The sequence below is a fragment of the Gavialis gangeticus genome, unplaced genomic scaffold, assembly GCF_001723915.1.
Source record: "Gavialis gangeticus isolate Ggan-Ray unplaced genomic scaffold, GavGan_comp1, whole genome shotgun sequence".
In the NCBI taxonomy this organism is placed as follows: Eukaryota; Metazoa; Chordata; order Crocodylia; family Gavialidae; genus Gavialis; species Gavialis gangeticus.
The window spans coordinates 217,209,291-217,214,863 of NW_017729032.1; positions in this window are offsets into that span (position 1 = coordinate 217,209,291).

Here is a 5,573-nt window from a genome sequence, read left to right on the forward strand (position 1 = left end):
GATGGGCATGGGGGTGTGTGGGTGGGTGTGGGGTTTGTGTATCTATTCTAACTCAACAACTAGAAAGATAAGTCATTTAAAACTTTTTTTAATTTGAAAGAAAACTTGACCCAAATGGACAAAGCATTCAGTATTAACATTGTAATGGAAACTAATGACAAGACTAATAATAGAGCAGAAAGAGATGCAGAAATGCACAATAAATTATGAATATGAGAATTCACTTACAGGTTTTGGGGGATGGTGTTGTATGTGATTTGGGAAAATGTACAGATGGACCCTCCCCAGTAAAATACATTAATGATCCTAACTGTATCTAAGTCAAGATCATTAAAACTTTATAAGCTCCAAAGCAGAACAATCTAATGAACTCAGTCAGGAACTCCAGAATCCTAAATATACGTATGCTACTAACTCCTTTTGACAATATGCCAGGCTGGGGAAGGTGCCCAGAAAAATGGAAGCTCAAATGATTTTCAGTTAAGTTCTTATTGACCCAAGAGAAGAGGGGATGAAGTTGTGACAAGATAATAAAGCTGAACAGATGAATCAAGGGTTGGTGCAATGGGAAAGGCTTTTGGACATTTGACCACTGGGAGAATTAACAGAAAAGAGGATTTTTTTGTGATAAGGTTTTATTGGACAAATTGTATAGCTGGGAGAGCTGTTAGACAAGTTTTCAGGCATCAGTTGTCCTTCCTCAGGTCTGATGCCTGAAAGCTTGATGAACAGCTTCCCCAACTATACAGTGGCCCAGTAACACACATGACAAACAAAGTCTTCCTACTTGGATATTTCCTCGATCATTATGGCTATAACAATACTCCAACCCTACAGAAAAAGATTTGGATAGATTTTCCCCAAGTAGTTAGTATATTAACATCCTAGGGCAGGAGCTGGCATCATTGATTAGAAGTAATTTAAATTAAGCAATAGGGGAAGTAAATTGGGAGAGGCTTATATTTGGTTTCTATATACAAGAAGAGGAGAATCCAGTAAATAAGGAAAGTAAGGAGAAAAGGAACACCAAGAGGACAAGTGTATAAACCACAAGAAAGTACTCATACTAATGGGAGTTCAGTAAAGGGTTATACTAGATTATACTAGGTTACAGAATTGCAGAGTTGAAAAGGGTTATAGGCAGACCCAGCCTTATGGGTGGGTGATGTGGGTGACCACCCAGGGTGCTGTGGTCAGGGGAGCACTGCACACGCACACACACATGCACACGAGCAGCCTGTGCTCACAGCAGCACTGTCCCCAACCCTGCCCCAGCTGATCCCTGCCCCAGGCAGGAGCAGTGCCCAGCCCAGCCCCCTCCAGCCACTGGCATGTACCAGTGATATTTCCCCACTGGGAACCAAGTCTCCTGATCCAGCCCAGCAGCTCCCCTTGGGGCTTTATTTCTGAAAATTTTAGTACTACTACTACATACTTAAACTCAAAGAAAAGGCACCAAAATATAAGTTTGCCCAGAGCATTATTTTCCTTAAGGCCAGCCCTGATTATAGGTCTAAAAGGTTATACTGAATCCAGGAAATCTAGAAAATTAGAAGGAGAGAGAAAAAAACTGAGATGTTTGTATACTAATAAAATAGCATGGTCAACTAGTTGGAGGAATTATGATTCCAGGTGTATGATTGTGAAACTGGATACTTTAGCAATAACAGAAACATAGTAGAACAACAATAGTGACTGTTGTGCAGGAATTTAAGGGTGTGTACTGGTCAGAAAAAAACAGAACTATAATCAACATGGTGGAATAGCTTTGCACATTAATGATGTGACAGAACGTAAAGAAATAAGGGAATGACTGGAGAAAATCATAACCATTTTGCCAAAGGATGTGGATTAAGATCTTCAATGTTAGCACAATTTAAACCAGATGGAAGAATAAACAAAAGCAGCTCTGTAACTAAGATTTCTGATTTCCAGGGGGAAAAAATTAAGAAATTAATAAAGCCATGAAAGGCTGAGGGACTTACATGTGGAGAAAGAGTACAATGTCTTTGAGTGAAGGTGCAAAAACTATCTGGAACTCATGTTCCAAGCAAGTGAAAAACCTAGAAGGATTAATAATTTCCTGACCTCAATGATATACAAGATTTCAGAAGAGATTTGAAGGAATATGATGTTTTGAAGAAATGTAGATCTGGAGGCGAATGGAAAATGAGATAATAGGGAAAGTGTTTATTGTTCCAAGCTGACCTGATATTTGTTATGAGGAAATTCTAGACAAAGGATATTCAGTAGTTCTAATCTATCTGGACTTCAGTAAAGCATCTGATAATATACCACATGAGAAAACATTTGTTAAGTAGAGAAAATGGGGATTACTCTAACAAAGGGGTGTCAAAATCACCTTGTGGGCCAGATCAGCATGGGGTACAGGGCAGCAGTGGTAGTCACTACAGTGGTGGTGGTGCTGGTGAATGGAGCAAGTGGCCGCGTGGCATACGTGGTACAAGGTGACAGGCCAAGCAGCCACAGGGCTGTGTCACACAGTTGTAGCTCACCCTTCTGTCACCTATGCCCATGTCCACCAGGGCCACTGTGGCAGGCTTTGTCCACTGCTAGCCACACCTCCAAATCCTTTGGCTCACCAGTAGCCTGAGAGGCTGGACAAAGTAGTTCCGTGGGCCAGATCCAGCCCATGGGCCATATGTTTGATACTTCTTCTCTAAGATTTATGAGATGGGTAAGGTACTGGCTGAAGTGCAAATTACAACAGGTAATCAAAGGGGACTTATCAGAGTAGAGCAAGTGTTGGTGACATCTGGCCAATGGCCAGCTTCTAGAGCTGAGGGATTTTGTGCATGCTGTGGCCAGGCAATGAGGGGAGGCCTTTAAATGTACAGCTACCTGGTGGTCAGGTGGCTGCCAGCACCATGCCACAGCCAGGTGGTAGAAGGGCTTTGCCCATGTCACAGCTCGGCAGCAGAAAGAAGCTGTGGTGGCAGTGCCTTGGCTAGGAAGCACGGGCCCACCTGGGCTCTAAGCCTGCAGCTCAAAAACTTTGCCATTTCCAACTGCTGGACTAGAGGAAAGTTATGAACTGAGCTCTTCAAAGGTCAAGGCTGAAATCTCTCATAGATTCCTCAGGTGGACTCTTGTTGGGGACCCCCAGGTTGTTTTTCTCTCCCTGAATAGTCTCTGGAGCCAGCCTCAGATCTATTTTCCAAAGCTGAGCTCTTCAGCTTGAGACCAGGCCCCTGCTCTTCTTGGACTAACTCTATGGTCTTCCATAATGAGCTGCAAGTCATACAACTCCTGGAGAAGGATGGTACATCATTAAGGGAAAAGACTGCACCCAGATATTCCATGCAATGAAGCATGCAGGCTTTTCTAAACAGGACAGCATTTGTTGGTTAGTTGCACTACAATAGGCAGAGTCCTTATGACAGAACATCTAGACCAAACCTATGGTTGTTTTTTCTAGGCACCTGGAACAGCAGGAAATCTCCCAATGATGAAATCTGAATTCAACTGTGATTTGGTGTTTCACTGTATCAAAAATGGGTCCATCTTGTTATTGATATCACATTGTCTAGTAGCTTAGAGAGTTATATATAGAGACTCTCATTCACTCCCAGGTCTAGTCCAAGGCAAAATTAACTAAATCTTTCCCAGTGTATAACAGCCCACAATCAAATTAGGGAAACTAAGACATGAACCATTATTAGAGAAATATTACAAAGCATAGTCAACATAGAAAACTTACAAAATAGGCCATGTAAGATAAGGTGGTAATACCTTACTTAATATTTGAATCAATTTCCTTGACATAAAAAGCACAAGTCCACTAATTACATTTGCTGATGACAGAATTGATAGGCACTATAAATAAAGAAAAGGATTGGAATGTCCTTTGGTAAGAATTGGATGACCTTGAAGACTGGAGTAATAAAAACAGAGTGAAATTTAATAGCATAAAATGCAGTCATGCACTTATTAGGGACTAATAGCAAGCAAGCAGTAGATAACTTCTATCGCTAAGGGATCATCAGCTGGAAACAATGGACTAAAAGGAAGAACTGGATGAATTAGTCAATCACAGGATGATTATGAACCAGCAATGTGATGCAGCTTTAAAAAGTGACATGATTGTAGGTATATCAGGAAAAGTATTTCTAAAAGAAACGGAAACATTACTGTAGTTGTCCAAGGCACTGGTAAAACCTCATCTGGAATACTGTGCAAGATTCTGGCCATCCACGTTCAAGGAAGATCAATGCAAACTTGAAGAGGTTCAGTGATGATCAGGGTAACTAAGAGCCAATATTGTGACACTTGACTGAAAAACTGGCTTATTTAGCCTAATAACATGAAGGCTGAGAAGATACATGCCTGCTGTCTAAATATATGTGAATTGAGGATAAACATCAGGGAAGAAGCAACATTTAAGCTAACAGACAATTTATGAGGAAAAAACCAAATGAATATAAACTACCCATGAATAAATTTCAGGTGGAAATTAGAAGAAAACTTTAAGCATCAAAAGAGGGTCTTGAACTACCTTCCAAATAGGAATAGCAGGGGTGAAAAACTAACTATTTTTATGATGGAGCTCGATTGCCTTATGATAGAGACTACATGTCATAACTGTCTGTAATAGCAGGGGAATGGACTCAGTGACTTAGTCCCTTCCAGTTGTATTTCATGGCCAAGACTAGTCTTTTTACCTATAAATATTCCCACAGTTGGTGAGACAACTCTGCTGGAGGAGGAATGGTGGACTTCCTGGTTACTGGTCTCTTCTCCCATTGTATTATTTAAATCTACTCTGAGCATGTGCATAACAGCTAAAATACTTGCAGCTTTTCTACACAAGTGCTGTCACAAATGGAATTAGAACAGGGGTAGCAAGGGTGGATAATTAGAGAAGGGGAAGCTAATACTGGTAGCCAGGGTGTATTGTGGGTTTTATCCAGTCCAGCATCATGCCCTACCACTGCTCATAGAAAAATAGGGATCACAGGTCATCTAGTCTGACCCCCTGTTCAGGGCAGCATCATCTCAGTCCAAACCATCCCAGACAAGTTTGTCTAACCTACTCTTAAAAATTTCCAAGAATAGAGGGTTCACAGACACTCTAGCTAATCTATTCTCATGTTTGACCACACTCATCATTCATCTCCTCTCATTAACATCCAGCCTAAATTTTCCAAGTTACAATTGAAGACCACTACTTCCTGTCCTGTTCCCTATAGGCACAGAGAAGAGTTTATCACCATCATTTTTATAACTGCCATTCAGGTATATGAAGATTATCGAAACTCCGCCTCAGGTTTCTTGTCTTCTGTTTCTCAAAACTGCACCTATCTGCTTTGGAATCAAACAACAACCCTGATTTGGTAAGTATCACAGATAGAGCATCTGCTAATATATAACAAGCATATTTTTTCAGTCCACAGCTTATTTCTGAATCAAACAGATCTTTCTTTCAGCCTAGGTCCTGATGCTGGGTGCTCATTCAGGACTCCCCATATTTTGCACCTTCCTGAGAATATATAGAATGCCCTATAACCTTTGATGCTGTTACTTTGAGCGGGGGGGGGGGGGGGGGGGGGGGG